The following is a 12,510-nucleotide window of genomic DNA, read 5'->3' as shown; positions in this document are numbered from 1 at the left end:
TTATGGCCCTCCAGATAAAGTAATCAGTCCTGGAGGGGAGGACTCCTATCTCACCAATCTGATACAGATATCAAGCCCATGCCTGTGTGCATCTTGGAGTGTTACACCATGCCTGCCTCTCAATAACAACCCTAAATCTCACTATAGCACTCCTTCCACTGCTCAGTGCCTCAGGCCACTTATATTCTATCAAAACAACCAGCATGGCCATCTCAGTCTTCCACCACCTGCAGTGCCTTTTACTGCCCTTCCCATGAGTGCCGGGGCACTGATGTAACTAAAATACACACCCACTCACCTAACTGCCGGCAGGTGGAATGGTTTCCCCTGCAGCACTGAAAGCACTGTAGAGGGGTGAACGGAAAAACATCGTATCACTTTGGTGCCCCAGGATTCTGATTTTAAATCATCACAGAGAATCAGTGCAACTTTTAAAGTCAGTATTTAATCTTTGAATGCTTGCTTAACCCAGAGAGTACTCGCTAAATGGTAACAGTCACACCCAGCTGGTATCCGAAACCAAAGTGATCACGTTGTCTGTCAAATAAAGCCCTTCTGCATCTGCCCCCCTTCATTTGACCCAGTGCTACTTTCATCTTCCTCCTCTGAGTACAAAGTGAATGCTGTGCTGTTGCTGGGACCCAGCCAGCCAAGGAAGGAGTCTACTACTCAGACACTAACTACAAACTATAAAACCACCCCCACCCTGCCTCCACTCACTCTCTCTCTTCTTTCTTTCTCTGTCTCTCTCTCTCCAAGCTCATAAACACCCAGGCTTCCATTTTGCAGAAAAGACGTTTCGCCATAACTGCTGTGCTGTTCGTTTTCTGGGCTGCAGGATTACAGGTTATATCCAGGCCTACAGATATACACTGGCAGACCAGTGTCCCACTGACCCTCCAAAGCTTGCAATTTAGCAGGGTTATTTATGGAGCGAGGAGAACACATCCTCCCCGCCTGCTTCTCTCTGCTTTCATGATGCTGGACAGCCGCAGAGGCCCTTCATACTTGTGCCTCAGCCCTCCCCTGCTTGGTGAGCATGGCACTTTCTCTGTGAGCCACAATCCTATTACCCCTCTACGGCCTCGTGGTGCGGCGATAAGAGCAGCCCGGCACCCTGCAAGAGGGCTAGTGCTGAGCCTCCTTTAGCTGCGGTAGGTGGCTTAACCATGGGAAGAATGCTCCACAAAGCTTTCGCTCTCACCAATTCATTGGGAATTAGCTTTTGCAAAGAGTTGTGTATGTTAAAGATGAAATTGCCTGGAGAAAAATGAACCAGAATATGGCTGTTAAAACATCTGTATAATAAGAGACATTGAAATAGACATTATGATAAAAAATAGGGCAGGAAATTGACTTGTGACATCCGTAGAGAAAACAGAACTGCATTTCAATTTGTGGAACCAAAGACAATGCAAAATCTTATTGGAATATTTGAGTTTGGATTAAAGCATTTAGTATTCGGAACCATCTCACAGTCAGAGGTCATCTGCTATACCTTTTCACTTTTGGGAACACTGCACACCTAATAGGAATACTGTCTTTACAAAGCCTTATTTGGGTTATCTATGCCCACAATTCAGTTTAGCATATCTACTTTTATGCACATCAAAAGTAACATTGCATCTCCTCCTGACTCACTGAATTGTATAATGTATTGAGAATTTACATCCTGAATTTAACATTCACTCACATATGCATGAGTAGACTTTGTACACACTGAGACAAGCACGCAAACAGCAAAACACACTCACAGAGACACTACACACAATCAACTCACACGCAATGTGATATTTTACCACAATGTACTCTGTGTATGTTTATGCAAATCGCAACGATTTCTGTGCAGTGCTTTGAAAAATGCAGTCGTATGTCCCCATGTACTTACCTCTGCTGTGTGCTACCAGGGGCTCCGACACTGTTAGATATATTAAAAAGCAGACAGCCTATCTCATCCTCCTCTCACCACCTGAAAGGAAATGAATGTCACCTCATTGAAATTGGCTGTCTTTCATTGCAAAGGAGTAATATTATTTCAGATGTCTATTTGCTTTTAGTGGGCTGCCTTTTCTTTCCCTCATTTTGAAACTACACTGAACTGCATTGACCTTTGATTACTTCAAGGCCTCTTAATGAAAAAACCAGACCATATTCTGCACATGCTGCAAGTTTAGTGTGCACATTTCATTTGCGTCTGTGTGTCCAAGTTTCATATAATGCAGCTTGTGTGTCAGCTGACAGGGTGTTTCATTGTAACGTGTAAGAGTGAGCGAAAGTGTTGACAATGCTCTTAACCCTCTCATCAAAGCCCAAGCCTTCCTCTGAACCCCCTCCTCACTCAGGCCTTTATGTGACCATCAGTCGCTGTTCAGCCCTGTACACTATGCCTAATTATGCCGAGGCCAACATGACGAGTAAAAGGAGCCTCCACTGTACGACTTTAACCCCGTCAGAGCAAGAAAGAAGGAATAGGAGGAAAGGGGCGGATAACTAGGAATCTGGCCCGTTTTCCTTTTCTACTTTCACTCCTCTCTGTCTCACCCTGGTTCATCTGCATGTTTCAGACGGTTTCTCCAATTACTGAGGCAGTACCCCCAACCGTTTCTCCTTCCGCCACCTGGGGGGAAAGTAGGAGAGTGTGTGAGGAGATGAGAAAATGGAAGGATTCTGAACAGTGTGAGTTTGAATTAATGGTTTAAATTAGCGGGATATAGTAAAATTGAATGTGAGGCATATCTGCATTGAAGTTTTGGCTGTTTACACATTACAGTGACAGTAAGAGAGCTTATTATTATTCAGCCTTGTTCTTACTGCCGGCCTGATGCACATGGACAAACATGCTACAGAAGAAATTTCCCCCAAGGGGCCCTTCACATGCACTGTACACCTTTTTAAAAATGCAGGATTTAGCCTTCTTTATGAGTCATTAGCTACCTCATGATTATCAGTTATCAGTGAGGACAGCGGCCTTTAAATGGCAAAGCAGTAATATCAATCTTATTGAAATATTGACTGCTTAGAGACATCTGAGTTTGTAACATTCACTGCAATGCCCACACTTTGTAGATTACTACCACATGCGCACATACATACACACACGCAGTAAAAACACCCACACACTCTATCTCATTTCTCAGTTTTGCAGAATCAGCTGTAGCAGAGGTGACAATATGGTGGTGCTGAGGGGAGGATGGTGAAGGTGAAAATGACTGAAACCTGGCAAGGAGAGTGGACTAGTGATTTGGATTTACTGTCACCTTTTCACACTGATTGGAGTGGAGGTTAATGTTGTTCTGGGGGAAAAAAACATCATGAATACTTGCTCTACTAGTAAGCAGTACTGTCACCTCTGTATGAGGTAAGCAGTTCAAAATGGTTAACCACTGAAGGTGCATTTTTGAGCAGAATGAGAGAGTACAAATAGCCATACCACAGTAAGTGTAAAACCAAGGCTTTTAAGAACAAAAAAATGATAGCTATTATAATAGATTTTCCATCAGGCCTAATTTTTTCATTATTTCCTATCTTGCACTGCAAGCATGGAAGCTGTTGCCTTTGCACTGCTGCCGAGTGAAACCCTTTCACTGTGCCCGAACAGAGAAAAACAGTTTTAAAACAGCCAATTAGTCCCAACTGCTTAAAATATCAGCTTTGATGGAAAAGGGCTCTTTGATGGAAAAGTTAGGTGTGCTTGGCTTAATGGTAATAATGCATCCAGAGCAAGAGAAAAACATTTGTGACAGTAACTACAAGCATTATCTTACATTTTCACCTGGAAAGGTTGTGAATAAAGGACTTTTTCCCCCATGGCCACTTCAGCTGCTTTTACTCCAGATCTGGAGTCATTGTTTCCCTTTTCAGTTGCCATTAGTTTCCCTCATAAAATAGCAGACGGCAGCAAAAATCTCTGTAGCTAATCTCCTCCCTTCTAGTTGGTCAGTATCAGCCCTTTCCTCGCTCTGCCGCTCACTTTCAGCAGAGATTAGGATGTATGAATTCATTGGGCTGGCTGTGGCTGTAGTAGTATAAAATGAACACATGTGAGCCTTGTATCAAGTAGTGCTACACATCCAGGGATACACTATCACTTTATATTTCAGTTGACCCCATAATTCACAGTTGTCCCTGATTTATAACTGAGAATTGCTACAAAATCCCCTCCACCACTCTGCATTCATACACAGAAACCAATGAGAGGCATGTCATAGCTTCTTATGAATAAAAATGGATAACATTATGGGGGTTTCATTTCAACCATGTAATGTTGCTGTCATTTCTACTTCTCTGAGCCCAATGTATGCCACACCAGAGAAATATCCCCCAGATCCCATGAGAGAAATTTCATTCTCACACGGCCATAAGTCCTGCAACATCCTCAGAATATGAAATCAGCCAGTGGGGATGGATGGAAACAAAATTGCCACTGGGTATAATAGGCAAACCTATTAAAAACATACTGCGGACATGGGAGGAGTTGGTGTGGTTACATACTGGGGACCAACCTAATTTACTCGGGCCAGTAATGTTGAAATTATCTAGACCTAGCAGTGTTGTGAGAGGAACCCTCTCCTACTGATGCATTATTATCATGGCGTTACTACTACTAATTACTAAATGACCTCTATGAAACCAGGATGGATAGTGCCCTGCCAGAGATTTGACCCTTTCAGCCAAATAGATTGGCAGAGTGGCACCAGCATATGCAGTGGGGGAAAAAAACAGGGAAAGACAGACAGAGAGAGAGAAAGAGTTAGTTTTAGACAACACAACACACAACAGATTAACAAAGCACCATATTAACCTTCAGGTGCATCTAATTGTTGGGAAATTGAATGCAGCTCTCAGTGAGGGGTGATCAATATATCGAGCTGGCCTGGCTTACAACCTCTAATCCTGCAAATCTTCTTGTGGTCCTGAAGTGCTGTATTGAATATCTGAATGACTCGGGTAGCACTGCTTAAGCATAATTTATGTAATGCGTCTGCCTGTGTCCACTTTGATTCCCGCTAGTGCCCGGTGATTTTTCAAGATCAGTCGACCTTTCTCCCATCAAGATATATTCAGCTGCAGTGCCCATTGAGTGTGAGGTTAGATTACCGTCATGTATCAAAACATTAAAACAAAAAAGATTTGAAAGGTTGAAAGTAAGTTTTGAAAGTGTAAACCATGGTTATCAAGCTGAAAGATAGGATTCAAACATTTGAAAATAATCTGTTCAGTTCAATAATCTGTTCTGTTTCGACCTCATCAGGCATCGGCATGATCTAAATAGTAATGATGCACAGCCAGATAGAGGAACATCTGAAGCTATTGATCACAGTTGGTTCAGCTGTAGACAAATCCAGTAGGGCACAGAGAAAGTGAAATATCTCCTTTATCAAGAGCTTAGTGAAGCCTGCACATATGCTCTACCTCCCACGTCCCTAATGTTTATCATGAAAACAAACTGCCTCATTGTTTAGAAGCTGTGACTGCATGTGCTGATTTCAGAGGGATAACAAATGTGCATTGTCTTACTTGCTACATTTTTCTCTAAATCAAATGATTCTATTTCTTATTTGTAATTGTCCACAGAAAAACACGTTTTGTATATTTGAGCTCCTCAATCCACCGAGTCTTGTGATTTGTGCAGGGTGAGGCTGCCCTAAAGCCTCCTGTCAGTCCCTTCAATCATAGGTTACTGTGCCACTTGTCATCTGCAGTCAGGCCTGTTATTGAGAGGTTTCCCTCAGGCCGCCTCTTTGTCTTTAGTCCTTCGATTAAATTATAGTGACACCTGGCATGGATTCTCAGCTGTAATGGCCCTTCTTTTCATCCCATCCCTTTTTATCAGCATAATAGACCTCTGATGAAATATTACAAACCTACAGCTCCTTCTGTGCTTCACTGAACTCTGTGTGGGGTCGAAAGAAACAAGTCATTGGTTCATAAGACTTTAATGATATAGCAAATTAAAAGGATGTATTCAAATAGGTATGAATAACACCAGGACATAGCAGACTATCTGCAATCATCACATATTGTATTGTATTGTCATTGGATAAATTACTTTTGAAATTATATGAGCACTCTAATCGCATTAAACGTATGGTTAGTGACTCGTGCACACTTGTCATGTTGAGGTGGTGATGGGTGGTGATATTTTTAACCTCTCCAAGGCAATGGTGGATATTGTGCAGAAGAGTTTGCTTCTATTCCTGGAAACAGAGGACTGTGTTGGAAAGACAGCCTTCTTGTGGCGGTTCACAGTTGCACTTTCCCATAAATAATGCATTTTATGCACCTTTGTTATGCAAAAGAGGCATGATGAAGAGAATTTCATCAGTGAGAAATGGAATTCCTGCTGCCCCTCCTCCTCCCCATGGTCATGAGTGCTGCTCGAGGTGCAGCACTGCACACTGGAGGAAAATCCCCTCCACTCCAATTTTGTTGAGCTGACGTACTTGGCCTTTTTGTATTTCATGTGCCTCTTCTATGCAGTAGAGGGATGGGCAGGGAAATGCTGAGAGGGGGTGTTCAAAGCAGGCAAACCTGTATTCAGACTCATTCAGTTTCCTAGTAAACTGAGAATTCTGTGGATGTGTAAGCGAGCAGTGCCTTTTCAATGAACCCAGTGGTACTTGATGAAAGATATTAATTATTCACATAATTTCTTGCTTGCAGTATCAATGCACATTTCCTGACCTTGCATATTTTGAGCATATTTAACTACTTTCTATTGTTCCACCTTTATTCAGAAATGCTAATTTGGCAAGAACTGCAAACAGTTGTATTTTAGCAGTAGTTGCTTGCGAATGTTCTATTCTTGCTCTGCTTGCTTTAGTGCTGCCTTGGGTGACAACATAATGATTAATAGCCAAAGAAATTATGCACCACTGGTAAGTTGATATTACTTCTCTCTGTTGACTCTTTGTTGCCTTGGGGTGGTCAACACAAGTTATCTGTCGGAGAATCCAAAGGACTCATCCTGTTTTGTTCTGTTTATTGCTCTCAAGCAGTTATAAACTCGGAAATTATTTAACCGATACAAATGAATCACATTAAGATTAAAAAACTAAATATGTCAACAGTAAATATGTCAATCCTAGCTTTTATCATAGTTAATGTTTGAAAACTTTCACAGCAAAAATGTAAATCTCACTTTTTTGTTGTGTTTTACAAACATGATTATACACTTTCTTCTTATTCTATCTTTCATGCCATTACTACAATCTACTAGATAAACATGCCACTGTAATTACATCTGCCCACACATTGACAATCATGTATAGTGTTCTTCCTCCAATACAACCATGTGAAAAATCACATGAAGTGTATGTTCCACCTTCTCTGAGTAAATATACAATGCTTATCCCACGCCTGTGTACATGTATGATTGCCTGCCAGTATAAACACACATTATTCAGTCATAGACAGTGGGTCTGTTTGGGATGAGCGCTTCAAATAAAGGTCTGATGCACTCTATCTATCATTCACACATAATTTCATTATTTTCATAAGACCTACAGTATAAGCTGCATTTATCAGAGCTGTCACCTGACTTTCTTCTGTACAAATCATGTATAATATGTGCCCACGAATACGAAACACACAAAGGCAAACCAGGAAACTTTCACAAAATACAACACTTTTATTCATCTCATGTCCTGTGATTATTTCCAGCAGCTCAGAGCGAGAAAAGCTTTGGTATCTCAAAGGGAAGGGAAAATAACGGGAAGGTAAGGCACAGTAAAGCTTAAATTGAGGCCGTTATTGAGGGCAGTGAGGGAATAGTCTGGGGCTCAACTCAAAAAAGCATAGGCAGAAAGAGTTTTAGTTAGGTCAGATGAACACTGATGGCAGCTCCTATAAATCTCTGAAATTATATAAAGGTACAGAACATTGAATTCTCACCATCGCCTGCCAGTTAGACAAAATATCTGTTATATTTAACTGGTGAATTGCAATCATTTGATGTTACTGTGCACTCAACCCTTGACTGATATTTTTCTTTATCGGATTCAACATAAAGAAATAACTTCTGACAGTGTAGAGCGACTTTGAAAGTGGCATTCTTTCTGACGACTGAGGCAGCTGCAGCTAATTATCTCAGTTAATGGTAAGATGAGAAAAGATTCTTTGCTTCGCCAACATCAGATTCATCATCGGCTTGACAATTAGGCCGGGATTGTGCAGCTGTGGGGATGTAGATATTATTGGATTATAGAAATGTGGGGCTGCTGTGAATGCAGGTGTATTACTCTCAATCCTTCTTTGATTGAACATAGGATCTCTGCTTCAAAGTTATAATGAATTGTGTGACACTAACATTTACGGTATCTTGCATTAGGACCGAATCGCCTAGGTAATGTCTTTTTGAACGATGTTAATTGCATGGACTTTTAGATACAATAACTGGTTTTCCCTGTGGTAAGAAGGACATAAAAAGGGCAGAGGAACAGGAGAAAGCGCTCCACTTCTTAAATTAGGCCACAAAAGCAGACTGGTAAAGCTCAGTTGGATTTCCAAGAACTCGGGCGCAATATCACTCCACTGTAGATGTTATTATACTCCTTGCAATAATTCAGACAAAAATTGCCAGTGTGGGAAAATGTTCGGTCACTTTAAGGTTAAATAGAGAGGAAATGGGCATTCAGCAAATAAAATTCACTCTTGTATATGTGTATTCAGGGAGAGGAAATGCATTTCTCTAGCACTGTTAAATTGTGCTGACTCCCAGTCTAGTTGATATTTCTGACTTGTTTGACAAAAGAAATACCTTGTTGCCTGTATAATGTCTCTTTTGATTACCAGACTCCCTGCTGCCAAGTGATAAGATCGTTAAGGAGATTATGACTGAATGTGAGAAAGGGCACAGTTAAAGCATTATTCTGGCAATAACTATACAGTACATTTCTATTCATATTTGTACAAATGCAAATCATGAATGCAATCATTTAAAATCTGTCTCTTCACATTTTCTTTGTGCATACAGGAAATAATTAAAGTGGAAAGTCAGATTTCCCATGTTTGAGATCTGAATGAATCCTCACAAAGCTAAACTCCTGTATCTCTCTGTGCTCTTTCTCCATCTCTGTACCACTCTCTATCACACATTAAAACACATTAGTCCCCCCCATACTGCTCACACAGAGAGATAGAGAGAGAGGGGGAGAGAGAGCATGTGTACAAATGAATCAGTGCTGTTTGTTGTACTGTTTCAGGCTCGACCTGTTTCAAGTAGCTTATCTGAGAGAGCCGCAGATCATGTTTAGTAAGCTCACTCTCATTATATCAGACCCTGGGGAGAGAAGGGCCCTCTCACTCCACACTATCAAAGCCATGGAGCTGCCTTAGAGGACATGCTTCAGTATGAATAGAGGTTCTAGAGTACATACAAAAAGTAGCATGCTCAGCCCTCATCACCTCGCTCAGTGGGAAGCTGCCAACATTCAAGGTTTTGATCAAGCCTTGCCGTAATGGCTGTGGGTGACAGGTATACGAGACCATAGTTGTGGGAATAAATAGCTTGATTAGCATAATGCATCACCAACAAATTCAGCTTTCAGAGCGCGTGAAAGAACTACTTTTTGCCTGAGTGCAGCATTCATATACCTTCTGGGATCGTATTTCATAGGACAAACACACAATTATGTAAACAAGGTATTTACCTCTGCACCATTGGAAGGTAATATAATTTACTTCCAGTGTGTGCCCGATACTCTGTCACTATGCTGTCTGTATTTTTGGCTGCTTTGAATAGACTCTGCATCTCCCATTGTCCACCAAAAGCGTATTTCCACTCTTTTCAGCAATCATAATTCACCTGATACACAGAGCGCTTACCTCCAGAAATCCCAGCCATATTGAACCATCTGGAGCTGAGCGACATCGCTATAAACAGGCTAATCTAACATAAAAGCTGGCCTTTCAATGGCCCAGCCTGTTGAAACGATTTAGCTCTGCCTGGTACCAATGAATAAATAAATAGATAAATGAGACACACAATCGCAGGCTCGAACCTGCAGTGCATCCCAACCGCACACGACTGGAGGCAACAGCTCTGAGAAAGGAGATTATTTGGAATAATATCCCTTACATTTTGCAGGTCTTTTGCACCGTTGAGTTGGGAATGGGGATGGCAAAGAAGCAAAGGTGGCTATCATCAGTCAGACTCCCGTCTTCTCCCTGCCTCCACCACTCTGCACTTTGTGACCTTTTGCCATTCTCATGTGTGATTAATTGCTGCTCAGACTGTCCACTAATAATCTATGTGATAATTATCAAGGAAATGACTGCTTTACCTGAATACTAGTCAGATCAGACTTGCCTCTTACCTCTGTCTCTCCCTTTCCATTCTCCTCTCACCCCCTGCCTTGTTCCTGCTTGACTGGCTGCCAGTAGGCTGAGGTTAGTGCTAAAAGGGTAGTGGGGGGCTCAGATACCCTTACATCTGTCAGGATTACAGCAATTCATTGTAACCTTCAGCAGCCCTTGGCAGATGCTCTCATAACACTTACTGGTTCGTTTTTGCAGAATGCACCAGTATACTATGTAATGTAACCTGCGCTTTGAACACTGTACTGAACAACTGTATAGATACCTGTATACCTTTTAGAGAAAACACATGGTTTAAGGGGAGGAAATGGAAAAGGGCTTCGAGATTTCCTGTGAGATTTGCTGAATTAAAAAACACATTTTTAAATAATTTTCTTTGATGAATTCCTTAAACCCACAGCTGTGTTTCCCTACTCTCTTTGGCCATTACTAATTCATTGACATTTTGCTAGAATGGAAATTATCAGGATGTTGAGGAGTGGATATGTGATTGCCTGCAGTGAACAGCTTGATGTTTGATACAGTATAACAACAGAATGTGGTTCCTCTCCCCATTTTCTTTTCCATTGTGTGGTATTTTTTTTAGTTGGGTGGATTTAGGAGACATTTCTATCCTGTTTAACCCCAGACCACATTAATATGCCCAGTTGTCAGTGATGTGAAGGAAACAACAGCATCCCTCTTAGATACCGAAGGACCTTTAGGTTCTGTTCAGACTTATCTGCACTTGGAACAATCAATCTTAGAGAACATTAAGAATGTTGATCAGTGGTAATCCACAGTCCTCCCTCAAGTCAGACTAAATCTTTTCATCCTTAATTCGTATTGAACAATAATTAAACCTTCAATGAGACTTTCCTGGGCAACATGTGCCCAGTCTGTGTCAGTATCCACAGCTCTGTTTTCCCTTTTCCCTTCCCCTGCCAAGCCATAAGTTTATTCCAAAGCTTGTCTATGTTATGTACTGTCACATTTATGATTAATGATGAATATTACATGCCATCCTCCTCTATACTCTGATAAAATGTAAGACTAAAAACACTTTGAATTATATATTAAAATTTCAGTGGTAAAATCAAGCAGGATGCCAGCACTGTAAATGTGAGTGAGCAATCCTAAAAATTGTGGGAGATATTTATCATTAACGTAACTATTCTATAATTTGGAGGAAAATACTGTATCACCACACTGACTTCCTCATCAGTAATTCATAGTCTCGCATATGCTTTCCTTTACTGACAAACTAATTATAATTAGATGCATTTTATTCTTATCCCGTAGGATCTAATTGCATTTCATTCATAGAATTAAAATGGTTTACCACAATAATTGTCACCTCTCATAAAAGAAGAAATACTGTTTTCACTAAGTATAGCCTAATCACATAGTGAGTCTATGATATATTTATATCTTAAAGGTTTGTGGAAGACTAATATCTACTCCGTAATAACAAGTGATTAGAGCTGCCAACACAACTGCTGATTGAAGTCTTGCTATTGAACAGTTGTTTTTGGTAATGTGATCTATGAAGAACAGAGCTGTTCCTACCACAGTTCTGGCAGTGAGCTGGTAGCCTCTGGCAGCACTCCTGCCTTCTGAGCTGACTGTGACCAACACCAAAAAATGTCAGGTCTTGAGTAGCAATTGTTCAGGGGGAGAACAAAATGAGGAAAAGTCTCTCCAGAGTTCTGGGTATTTTGTTTTTGCTTCAGAGGTGATACAAAAGCTTATTACACAGTAACCCCTGAATGGAGTTGTTTGTGTTCCTCATTTCTTTTACATTTCACTGTATCTACTGTAAACTGTACCTGGATTGTAGTTTTGCTGCCATAGATCGTTTGCATTTGCAAAATGAAAACATGTGTGTGTCTCTCTGTGTCTGTTGAAAGCAGGCCTGCTCCTGACTCCTGGCACACTCTAGTCCCCTGCCTCCTCCAGTGCAATTAATGATCTTGCTTACAACATTAGCGCCACAATAATGAAAAATCGCACTGAAGCACCGAGTCCCCCAACATATTGAGTTCAATTCATCAAGGGCTTTATGCTCATTGGCGATGTCAAACTTGGTCTCAGCGTTATTGAGTGCCTTGGTAATCAAGTACCTGCCATAAGCTCCCAGGAGTGATTATCTTTTTGAACATACAGTTCACGAAGAGATATGATTCGTCTCGAGATTCAGTAAATGACTCATCT

At 41.1% G+C, this 12,510-nt stretch overlaps 1 long non-coding RNA gene across 2 annotated transcripts in view; it reads left to right on the top strand.

Moving 5' to 3' along the window:
• The window catches only part of LOC122883993, a 91,612-nt gene that overhangs the window by 38,505 nt on the left and 40,597 nt on the right, over positions 1-12,510 (top strand). The gene's annotated exons all lie outside the window — the stretch shown is intronic.

The sequence above is a fragment of the Siniperca chuatsi genome, linkage group LG11, assembly GCF_020085105.1.
Source record: "Siniperca chuatsi isolate FFG_IHB_CAS linkage group LG11, ASM2008510v1, whole genome shotgun sequence".
In the NCBI taxonomy this organism is placed as follows: Eukaryota; Metazoa; Chordata; class Actinopteri; order Centrarchiformes; family Sinipercidae; genus Siniperca; species Siniperca chuatsi.
The sequence above is the reverse complement of the archived record's forward strand: the minus strand, read 5'-3'. Positions and strand labels throughout refer to the sequence as shown.